Raw genomic sequence first — 13,120 nt, forward strand, 5'->3', positions numbered from 1 at the left:
GTCTCTCTCTGTGTGTGTGTGTGTGTGTGTGTGTGTGTGTGTGTGTGTGGGGTGGTCTGTACTCTATTAAACATAGAGTCTCAGCTTCAATTCAGAGGTGGAACCTCAAAAATTCCTATGATCTACTAAGATAAACGTAAAGGTTGGGCTCATCTCCGTTTCCTAGCCGAGGGAGCCAGCGTTTGTCTGCAGACAGTCTCTGTGTTCATGTGGCCGGCATGACTAAACACCAATGTGCATTGAACACTGTTACCTTTCCACCGAAGGTACCTTTTTATCTACTTGTATTTGCATGCTTTCAAACTGCAAGTTTGGCAGGAGCTGGGACGGAGCAACAGGAACTCACCCCTTTGTGCAGATTCGAACCGGCGACCTTTCGATCAAGGGCCCAGCAGCTCAGCAGTTTAAACCACTGTGCCACCTGCATCCCTTGATCTACTAAGGTCATCTCTACATTAGCTGTCTTAGTCACTTCTTGGGCATTGGAATGTCTTGAAATAACAGTTTTCTGTTTCATGCTTAATTTGACCCAAATGAAAGTATTTTGCCCTATGTTCTTAAATGCAGAACATGTCTTCTTGTAAAGTGCCTATCATGCAAGCCTCTGTATGACTTCTCTGCAGTCACTCCTAATGAGCTGAATGGAACGAGTGTAGCATGGCATCCATGACTAGACCCCATCTTTTTAATTGAACTTTTTAAAACCATTGCTTTAGAGTAGTTTCAAAGAGACAGTACATTTCAACAACATTTTTAAAAAGCTGTGATCTTGTTCAAAACATAGCAATAGAACAGTTAATGGCTGCTATCCTCCTATTCTTTTCTAAATGTTCAATGAACATAGCGTGATGATGATACATGATCCCCAAGCTGTTTTTGTCCTGGTATTCCATCATTTTGAAAACATTGTTGATACAATCAATGATGATAAATGATTCATCTCACTTAATTAGTCTGAAGAACAAGTGAGATATTTCAAACAAAACTGTTTGGGCAACTCCTACTGAAGCATATGAGTTTGGCTCAAGCAATGCATTTTTCCTCATTCTGATATGCTATTATGCATGGGCATATTCATGATTACTAAATGTCAAAACGGCATTTGCTCAGAAATAAACAAGGCTACCTTTTAAAGACAGATCTATCCTATTAAAAACCCTTATTTGCAGACAGATAAGAATAAAAAACGAGATTTATTAGGCAAGAGAGATGGCTTTCACAGCACAGGGTACTTTGAAGATACATCAATTTGTATCATGTTTTGTTCTTATGTGGCTTAAATCACTGTGGTATTTTAACATTAAAATGAATCCAAAATACTCGCATTTAAGGAAAAAGCTAGTTATATTAAAATATTTATTTTTTACAAGGCCCTCTATTAAGAATTTATATGCACATATAAACAGGATACCAGCAGGCTCTTGACAGTCAAATATGAATAAATTACTATATGTCAAGTGTAATGCTATAGCAGGTTATATAAGAAATACATTTCTAGCTTAACTATGCTTCTGCCAGCCCTGTAGCCATCATAAATATAAATAGGCTGTGCATCTGTGAAGTTGTTCAGAAGCTTTAAAGGGAGAAAAAAGAGTGTTTATTGTGGTACAAATAGGCACTACTAAGAAAAATGGAATTCTATCAAACCAAGGGGAGATTTTTGATATAGTTTTGTTCAGTTCTCAGTTATTGGTATTTGCACACCTTCCAAGGCCAGGTAGCTGTGGTAACACTATTACTTCCAAATATCATGTTGAGCACACTTTATTAAGTGAACTCCATGGATTTCCATGGATTTAGAAGTAGTGACAAAGAGATAAGCCACAGAAAACATTTATATGTTTTTCAACACACTTTTACAAAGCCATCTGAAGTATTCTTAAGAATGAAGAACTTCTAAGCACAACATTTTATCATTCAGGAAATCTAGTCACCAAGCATTGCTCATTAGCATGTGAAACCTTATTGGGTCTTCCTTCTCCAAATCACAGACTCATAGAAGAGTTGGAGGGGCCAAGAAGATCCCCAATCCCAATCCCCTGATAGTTCAAGACCCCCCCGCAGATGGCTGTCCAACTGCTCCTTGAATGCTTCCAGTGTGGAAGACTCCATCACTTCCCTAGGTACTTGATTCCATTTCTGTATTTCTCTAAAAGTCAGGAAGCTTTTCCTGATGTTCACCTAGAATCTAGATTACTGTATCTTGAGTTTATTCTTCTGTGTTCTGCACTCTGGCAAGACTGAAAAGAGGCCCTGGCTCTCCTCCTTAGGTCTTTCCAGTATTTCAAGAATGGAGCAGCTGTTATTTAACCCCTATCATGGTCAGAAGTCAATCATTGCAGATATATGCAATATCTGTATGTAAGAACTGAAATATTTGCAATTGAATGTTTTCACAGAAAAAAATCACAGGCATAGACCCACAAATGCTATGTACTGAGGTCATCAACTTGCATATTTAGTGTGCTAGAATTCCAGTCTTATACTTTCAGAATATTCAATATACTCCATATTACTCCATGGTCTTCTTTCTTTTTGAAATTTCCTTATTTTTTAAGAAAGGAATGGATCTCTTCTCTATTTTTATTAATAATTTAAAATAAGGCCTTACTGAGGTTTTCCTGTTCTCTCTTCCCTCCCAGTATATGAACAATTATCTCAGTCATATATTATTTGGCAGAAGTAATTTGAATGTGATGATAAGAAGACAACTCTTTGGACTCTCAGGGAATTTCAATTTCTTTTGTACTTTATGTGCATTAAAATACATGTATGTAAATTTTTAAACACAGAGGTGTGCATGTACACACGCACAAGGACAAAAATCTTCAGCATTTCCCTAACAATGGAAAAATCCATTTACTGCCCTACTAAAGAATACTGAAGCTCCGAAGAAGTTTCCAGCAAAGCCCAGCTTTCTCCTACAAGGACCTTCCCTGTACATATAGTGAAAATGTTATAAGAACAGTCAAATCACTGTTGTGGAAACTGTAAACAAAACAAAATATCAAAGTAGAGTAGCTGATTTTAATTGGTTTTTTTCCTCTGGTGATAATCTGACCTTTCTAATACTACGGAACGTCTCAAAGAATTATGGAGATGGTAAATGCAGATTTCAAAAGACTGCACGTTAAAAGTGCACAAATATAGAATGATTATTCTTTCTGAATTATGCTAGCCACCATGCCAATGTGAGAATGCAAAGCAGCCTCTGACATACTGGAAAGCACCATTGAAAATGCATTTCCCATTAGTTCTTATGTTCATGGTAGTACAATGGCACAATAGATGTGCTCTTTTCCGTAGTGTCTTTGTGAGCTCTGTTCGGATGCGCAAGTGATGAAATAGTTATATTGGAAAGGACTGTTGTCTACCGCTTTACAAACCAAGTTCAAGCTTTAGAGAGTGTTGACATATAATGAACTCTGAACTTCAGTCTATTACAGAGTATGATCATTGTTTTTGTTTTTTTAATTGTTTGAAAATTGTGCATATTTCTGTGCATTTTTTGACTGTATGTATCGCTTGTGCATATTTGCATATTTGGAATATCAAGCTTCACTCATTTAGTGCACATTTTCCAAAAATATGAATTTTTGAATGCATGCTTTTTTGCATTCCAGAACAAACTGCTTCACAAACTCAGAAATCTATAGACTGCAGATTGTGTTGAGGTCCACAGGTGGGTTTGAGAGATGTACCCTGGGTAAATGCAAGTCATAAATTATCTTAAATGAATTTTCATATATCAATTCATTTCCATGGATATGGTAGCTTTTAAATTAACCACCTTACTATAAAATGCAAATTAAAAAAATGAACAGTAGTTGCATTTATATATAGATCTAATTAGTGTCAGTTATATTTTGTACAGCTAATGTTTGGGTTATGTATCTTATAAATAGGGGCATATATAATTTAAGTAGCAATGGATCTACTTGCAGTGCAGTTATTTCCTTCTACTACCACCTGCTTTGCCGAAATAGAATACAGCTGGAAGAGCATTTATTCAGGCCCTCTGCAAATAAATTAGCAGGATTAATGTGTAACTTAATGCCACTGGACATATCTACCATCACACCACATGACCTTGTAGGTTCTAAGTAATTACCACCTGAATGCTAATGCAATGATTATTGTATTGGTGGAATAATGACACAGGGCAAAGTGAAAGGCAGCACATTCAAATTTCAATTAATTTTCCAAGCTCCAAAGAAAAATACTGTTTCATATAACTACAATATGTTTTATACTGAGGCTTAACAGAACCTCAGATAAAGCTTTTTAATATTCCTGCTGGTGAACAAAGGAAAAGACTGTTTTATTAAGGTGACAAAGCAGGGATTTAAAGAAGAGAGAAAATAGCCATGGATACATGCACATGCCTGTTATGTGAAAATATCGCTTTTACCAAGCTGAAAGACATACTGTACCCTTTTGCTCAAAGTCAGTGTATTATGCTCAACAGATAAGAGATCCAAGCAAAGAGGTTCGGAATTGACGCATACATAATTGACTAACCGAGCCTGAAAATTAAGTGTGGGAGAGCAGGTGGAAGATAAACTGTTGGTTCATCTTCTTTTCGGTGTTGACCATCTCTAGAAAGAATCTCAGCAGCAGCATGTACATTATCAGTTTACAAGGTTCAAGACATCCACAAAAAGAAATAATCTTAAAGGCTGTAATTTTATATACACTTGTGAATACTGCTGCAATTCTAGTCACAACCACTTGGCTAGGAATAAGTGTCACTGATTTTCATAGGGCCTATTTCTCAATCAACGTATATAGATTTGCACCACAAATGCCACTAAGCTCAATCAGATTTTCTACTTGGGAAACCTATTCAGGAAGAATTTATGACATTTCTGTTCTACTTTTCTCCAAGAAACTCAGGGCAACTTGGTTCTTTTTTCCACTTTCATCTTCAGAATTGCCTGTGAAGTGGGTTTGGCTGTGAACTGGTGCTTGTGCCAAAGTTGTCCAATTTTGTATGCAGGTTTGCCTAGCGAACACTTTTTCATTTTCAATCTAAAAGGTGATGATGCATTATTCCCCCTCAAACACACACAAATGCCTAGCAAATACTATATGCTCCCTTAGGTCATTTCTCCATATATATGTGCGTGTGCATGTGTGCACACTGTTGTTGTTGTTTTATAAAGGATAACTGTTATCTAGTTTACACACGGATTCAGGAACACTCTATCCACTTCACACACTATAATGAGAATCATACAAAATTAAAAGTTAACCAAAACGGGCTAAGCTGAGTGAGAATTTGAGATTTTGTCTCATTTGTTCCAGCTTATCAGCCAAGTTATGAAACTCTTTCATTTAGTACTATGGGTGGCAAGTAGTGCTGCCCTTCTGCTTACATAGTTGACATAATGCTAGCATAGGTATCCTTTAACACAACACCTGAGGTCATTTATGCTAGCGCCAAGACAACTGAGTAAGCAGCTACACTGAAAAAGGCTTGCCTCCAAATCACAGTTGTCCCAGCAACCACAGCAAGCTTGGCATTTTCCCAATATCATGTGACCTGGATGTCAGGAGATGTTGACCGCACATTGAAGGATGGAAGTTTTACAGTTTTACAATTTGCATGTACATGTATAACAATGCCCATGTTGTTTCATGAAGTGATTAGCCAGAACAAGACACTCAACAATTTACAATAATCACATTCTGTTTCATCTACATATCACTGGCTAACAGTGAGGCAGTATAGGGATATCAGAGAAATCCACAATGGACTCAAATAAGTTTGTTTTTTCTAAGGTGCTGGCCCACAGAGAAGCCATAAACCTGTTTTCGCTATTATTTTACATTTTAAGTAAATATGGTTGTAAAAAATGCATAAGAGACCAAAAATGTGCATTTCCCCAGTAGGCGAGCATGAAGATACACTCATAGGGGGAGGATCTGTGTATTTTGGGAGAGTTTCAGGCATGTAAATTTGCACCAATCTGAAATTGCACCTATCTATATTAATGGATTTTTGCAAAATATATTTCTATCAACGAGTAGACAATGTAATGAAAGGTGTCTCCCAAACTGCACAACAGCATCTGTACATTCCTAGTGTATGAACAGAGTTCTAAATTGCAGGTAGCAGTGCTGATTCATAACAACAATTCACTTCTAGAACTTTTCATCCAGTAGGAAAAGGCTTTTTGTAAAGCTAATGGATATTAATTGTCAATGAACACTCTAAAATACTTTTCATTATAATGGGGAACATTATAGTAGAAGAAACTGGAAAAAAACTGTAAGAATTGCAACCAAGCTCAGAAGAAATAGCTATTTCTGAGCAGCAGGGCTAATGGCAGATGATGTCAGTATCCCTGCTAATAATAATCATTAAACTGTGAGTACTGCATCTTAAGAGCAATTCTGTAAATGCTGAACCAGTTGAAATGAGAAATAAGACTGTGATGTATATTCTTGGAGTAAACTGCATTGACCATGGTAGAGCTTAGCTTTGTAGACATGAATAGGATTACTCTTTTAATCACTTTTAAATTTTGTGGGCTATTTTTTCTGGCTAGTTATAAGTACAGCTTGAAGCAGTCTTCACGTAAAAAGGGGGGTTGGTATCATATCAGTGCAAAGACAAACCAGAGCTCTGTGCCTTGTCAAACTGACTGATCATACTCTTGTTTCAGGTATTGAAATGGATACATGCCATTGCCAGTTTCAGGGATTGATGCATGGGTTTTATAGGAATCATGCCTGCAAGGTTAAGAATTGCACAGCACTCAGATGTGAATATCACAGCAAGAACGGAAGAAAAGCCTTGCTTTTCAGACCAAGAACCTATCTAGTCCAGCATTCTGTCTATGCAGTAACCAACCAGATATCCACACAATCCTGTACAATTTGTGGAAATATTTAAAATGGAATAATTCAAAATGAGTATACTCTACATTGTTATGTCAGTATTAATTAATCCTGAAAATGGAATACATTTTCACTTGTCTTTCAAAGACTGAAAATTTGGAAAGCACAAGTGCTGCATTGTAGGTATAAATAAAAATTTCTAGGGAATGGGGAGGCATTGCAGTTCAATAAAATATTTGATGTCTGATACTTCAAATCCATGACTGGTCAGCAATCAAAAAGTCACTCCATTTCTAAAAAAATATTTTAATGCCATACCAATTTTTAATATGTGCCAATTTGGTACAGAATTGTTTATTCTACTTTAGATTGCTGTCTCTTTTATAGAACCTTCAGAAATATTTGATTGTCATATTTGAACATGTCACTAATCAGTGATGTGACATCTATCTAACTGTACATACCAGTTTTCTTCACAGAATGCCTACAGTTCCATTTTGATAGCTTAATAGTATAAAACTGAATCATAAGGTTTCGGACAGTTTTCGTTCGATAAGGTATTATTTTCTGAGCAGGCTGAAAGATTTTAGATAATAAAATTCTATACAGATTAGAACCTTACAGAAAATAATAAACCTGAGTTAAATTGCCTATATACCAAGTGTATATATTGCCTGTAACTTGCTGATGATCTGAGGGCAGCTTAAGATAAAACAAAATCACAGTACTTTAAAACTAAAATAATAAAGGCAACAATTAAAATATGAAAGCATCAGAACATTTTAAATATGTCATCAAAAGCATTTAAACTGTGAAATATTATTTCAAGGTAAATTTACTAAGAAATAAATCATGAAAGCCCTATTTTAATAGGGTTTGCTTCCAAGTAATTATGTAAATATTCAGCCTAAGAGTATGGATTATTATACTCTACAAAACATTCCCACACTCCTTGCCACTGTGTCTTGTGAAGTTTGCAATTAACTGGTAAATATTTAAGGTGAAGTATATCTTTTTGTTGATCCGAGGCTCTTCATATTCCCCATCTGAATTTGCGTCTGAAAGACCAAGGAAAAGTAAGAACAACTTCTAAGAAGCACAATTTGAGACATTACATAGTTCTGTTTTAAATGCAAGCAAGAGTTAATTAGCTTGTCTTCACCCACAGGACACATTTATTTGCATATGCAAATTAGCATATACAATTTGTGCAGCTTTTTGTCCTATGGCCTTGGTTCTATGTGCTCTCTAGCACTGATGCGACACACAGAATTAAAGTGACTCTCCTAATAAAGAATTAATAGGCTTGCCTGATGTAGATGTTATTTTTGACCACATGAAATTAGCACAAAAAAAATACCCAAATCTGTTTCTTTTAAATGGAAACCTTCTCCTCTGAGTTAATCTATGGAAGGACTATAACTCTTCATTATTATTTCAGTTCCTTGCTAGAAAATTTGTCAATTCTCCAACAATGCTAAATTTAGATGTATCAATTAAAATGAACACAGGAGGTTTGTGTATTAAAGGTAATGCTGATTAACACTGCAGATGGCATATTGGAACATGAAGTATCTCTTGGCAACTTCCTTTTCAAATCTCAGCAAATCCTGTGGCATTTTAAAGGTACAAGTGAGAAAAAGGTCAACCTTACCTCTATACTCAACTTTTAAAAGGCAAGGGAAGTCCAGAGCTATTTGAGCACCTCCCAGTGGTATCCTGCGGGCTGCCACATTGCTTGTTTGCGTTGTATAAAAACTCCTTTTCTGCACTGCCAGACTTGCTGGGCTGCTTCTATCTGGCATGGAAGCCCTATCTTCCCTAGCCATGCTGCTTGTGCTTCGTGATAAAGTGCAGCTCAGGGCTGCCTTGCCGATTATCTGCTCTCTTGTGTTGTGGTATTTCATTGTACAGGCCTTTCCTCAACTGCTCCTCTTCTTTCTGATATGCCCATAGCTATGCAAGTTCCGTTTTTCTTTCTAGTTTTATTCTGTAGCATGTATTGTTCTCAGTACTCATCGGGAGTTTTATGTTAAGCCACAGAACCTTGCAGGTTTGAAGCCTTTCATTCTAGTTAACTACAAAAACCTAACAGAATGCTTGCAAGCTTAGAGAAGGAAAAAAATGTTCTGAGAATGCCTCATACTTGAAAATACTCACATATATTATATATTGATTGAGTGCTCGAGAATTGATTTCAAAGGAGACGTAAAAGCTGTTGGAAGAGCGTGGATGCTCATTTCTTACTTATTGCCAAGCCAGTTTGGGTAATCCTGTTAACAAAGCAAACTCATTCAGAGCCATTTAAGCAAAATGTGGAAATTCCTTCCAATGTTTAAATGAAGGCTGAATATTGTGCTCTTGGTGCTGGACTGAGGCTATCCTGAGTATAATTCTAAGGTGGACATTTTTTTCAGAAAATACCCAGGCAGGCTCTTTATCTGAACAAAACACTGTGTTCAAAATGGAAACTGGTGAAAGTAGACTTTTGTAAAGCAGAAAGTAAAAGACTGAATTGAAAGGTCAGCATGATGCAATTTGTTAGATGGAGTCACTCTTCATAACAGTCAAATCCATTTCTGTTTTCTGACTAGACATACTTTTTTTGGTACTTAGGGATGTGTGACAAATCTGTTTGGAAGCAGAAGCCAGTGGATTTCCTTAGTTTGGTCCCTGCCAGATTATTTGCTACCAAAGCAGTGACTCCAGCTCACTGTGGTATGAATTGAACCAACCTGAGAATTTCCATAAGACAAACTTTGACTTGCATACTTTTCCCCAACTAGAATGTTTGTGACTAATACCATGAAAATGTGCGACTTTAATATGGCCAGCACTAAGTCACATGTTTTTCAGATGCTGTTTTGCACAAAGCAGCACCCCCCCCCCCAAATAAATCATCTGGCTTAGCACTCTTTGTGCATATCTTGCCAAACTATGTGCTTTTGGGATTTGTTTTGTGCAAAATGACTGCTTTCTGTGCGTATCAGCACCTGAAAAGCACAATTTCTTCAGATAGCACTAGCTACATTCAAGTTATATACTTTTCCAGCACTGGTTTGCACAAAAATGTATTAACAATTTGAAAAAAAGTATGCAAATCACAGTTATTTTACGGATGGAAGTCCATGAAAGAAACTTAATTAGGCTTACTTCTGATTGTCGGGTTAAAAGCAGGACAGTAAATCTCATCAGTTTAAATAAACCAGATTTCCCTGTTTCACTAATCTCTACCTGGGAAAAATGTGACTCTGAGTTTTAAAGAGAATACAACTTCCATGAATTGGATTTTTCAGTACAAGTTTATTCATGCTTACTCAATAGGTCCCACTAAATCCTACTTTCCTCCAGGTAACTGAATACTGGTTTGCTGGCTTAATCACAGCTAGTTTTTATCCTATTTGCTTGCTCCAGTCCTTTCAATTTACTATGTGAGGAAATGGATTACTCAGTAACCACATCTACTCTTCCTTCCAAGAATTGGAAAATAGATGTGCAATTTTCAGAGAGAAACTTTCTGGAGGGAAACAAATATTCTAGAAGAGTTACTTGCATTCTTAAGCTACTTCATTGCTGTAAGCAAAGGTTCTTCTCCATTTCCAGTTTATGCTAATAGCATGACAGCCGTGGCAGCAGAAACTATGACTAGAGTAAACTTTCCATTGCAGGGGTATGCCCTTGACACCTTTGCTTTAAGGCAGTGTTATATATAAAGCTGCTTAGCTGCTACGCAAGCACTACTTTTGAATTGTTTGGTCAAATGGCATTCACCAGTAAAGTAGCAGGCTCTACTAGGTACCTCCTCTCCACCTGAGGGCAGGTGAGAAAAGAATAGTTACATCATCATTAACAGAGAGTTGTAGATTGGAAGCAATGCAGGGATTGGAGCCATGTCACTGCTTTTAATGAAAAATTGAGGGATTTCCATTGTATTTGGTTACCGAAGTATCATCTTGCACTATGCAAAAAGGAGGGAATGATTTCCGTTTAATATAATTTGGGTTATTTATCTTCATTAAAGCAGTATTAGTAGGTTGATGCTCTGATGACCATGCAAATAGACTTCTGCACCACAATGAAATGAGGGTAAGTGACTTGGCCCCAAATACAATCCAATAATTTCCTGCTCTGAATGTGTTTCTTGTTGAAAATATTGGATACTGGAACATCTGTTTGTATTAAAACATTCTCATGAGGTAGAGAAGGTCATATTGGTTTCAAGGCTCTTGTCATGTTCCTTGTAGGTAAAATTATAATATGAAGGTTTAGAGGATTCCTTGAAATCACTTCTCTGGTTCAAAATAATGGGATGATGGAGATGATGATGATCACTGGGGGCACAATCCAGTGAAAATGCCTGTGGCCCTTATGGAAGCAAGATCAGGATTCATTTCCATGATCTGCAAAAGCTGATTTTAGCTGCCTAAGATAGTATCTTGGCAGCACTCCTCTTCTCCCCATGAGACCACCCCTTATACCACGATCTCTCTGATCAGTGTGATTATATCCACAGGGACAGTGAAAGGCAGGGAGGCAACTCTGAGCATGGATTCCCAACTCTGATATCAGGGTTGTCTTCTGACACCTGAGCTGGATTTCTGAAACATTGTTCTGTGTGATGCCTTGTTAAAAATAAATCTCAGTTTTTATGTTGTGCCACTTCTTTACGTTTCTATAAATGATTTGTTCAGAAAGAAGCTATCTTTACAAACAGTTATAAAATAATAGATTTGAAGTGTTTATACACTGCTTTGAAGACCAAGATCCAGTCTACACTTCATGGTAAACACATTTTTGTGGGATGTGCTTGCGCAGGAAGGACTTATTGACTGGGTTCTGACAACACAACAAATTATGGTGTGTTTTTGTTTTGTTTTGTTTTGTTTTGTTTTGTTCTTTTGCCATTGTTGCTCTGTTGTGCTGTCTAAGTTCAGTCAGGGTGTTTCATGATGATATTGAAATTTGGTCTTTAGAAACCATAAGAAACAATGGGTCATGAGTTCAACAGCCCTGCTATGCAACTGCCACAGATTTCACTGGAAAGAGTGGCAACTTTAGGAGTTGCACTGGCAATCAAGTCTTTATGTGTGGACCAATTAGGAAGAGGCAGGCAACATAGGCAGGGCACACCTTGGTACTGAATTTCAGGAATACAAACCAACAGTGGGAGGACAGAGTGTGAGAGTGGAAACTATGATGAAGTAGAAACCACTTGATTTTCTGATAGATTGTGATTAAAAAAAGACATGAGCCACGGTAACCATCCTGGATTGCTTGTCATGTTGAGTGAATGCATCCACTGTGAGCCTTGGGCCAACATCCTCTCCTCTCTCCTGTGTAGCCAGTCTCACTTTCCTTTTTTGTGGCTTGGTACATTGTATGACCTAGGGTTCCTCTTTTGTAGCATTTTTGGTTAGTTAACAAACCAGCCTCATAAATCACAATTTGAAAGATTGCAGTTTTCTTACATGAGATTAAATAAATTCTTTAAAATAAATAGGTATGTTCTAAACCCCTATGTGTGTTGTATGTTGTAAGACATACTGCTGTAGCTAAAGATAATTCTGTATAAATGTCAACAAAAGAAATCAAACATCTGTATCTATCAATAGATGAAAAATTGTAAATTTCTGTACAGACCACCTGTTCAGAAATCAAGAGTTTCATTAAGTTCTGAATGCTATTGCTCCTATTTATCCTTCCACTGCTGTACTATTAATCTGTTAACTTTTATTTTACCTTACATTTTCCTTGTTTCACTGTATTGTTTAGGTTTTATTTTGTAACATACAACAACAACAACAACAACAGAAAAATCAAATATGGTTTGGTTTAATTTGGAAATAAACAGTGTGTGTGCATGTGGGAGAGAGTGTATCTAGACATACATCTCGTCCAATCCCTGTGTCATCTCTGCCTGAAGATAACATAGGCCAAAAAGCAGGGAAAGTGGTCTTGTGTGTGCGTGTGCGGGGGGGGGGGGGGATAAGACTGCTAAAAGGGGAAACATTCCAATATCTCCCATAAAAATGATCAAAACCAACCAAACAAGCAGCCCTGCAATAGAAAAAAGAAAACAAAGATTCCCCCTTCCATTTACTGGCTCCTGGGCTAAGGATGTTGAGCATCTTATATGTTATAATAGTAATAATAATAATAATAATAATAATAATAATAATAATAATAATAATAATAATCTTATTGGCCTATTGGGCCATATCAGGCTTGCTCTGAATGTGTGTACTTTAATACATTATTTGAACAGTCAAAGACC

This window comes from Varanus komodoensis, unplaced genomic scaffold, assembly GCF_004798865.1.
Source record: "Varanus komodoensis strain SLA01 unplaced genomic scaffold, ASM479886v1 scaffold8, whole genome shotgun sequence".
NCBI classification, from domain to species: Eukaryota; Metazoa; Chordata; class Lepidosauria; order Squamata; family Varanidae; genus Varanus; species Varanus komodoensis.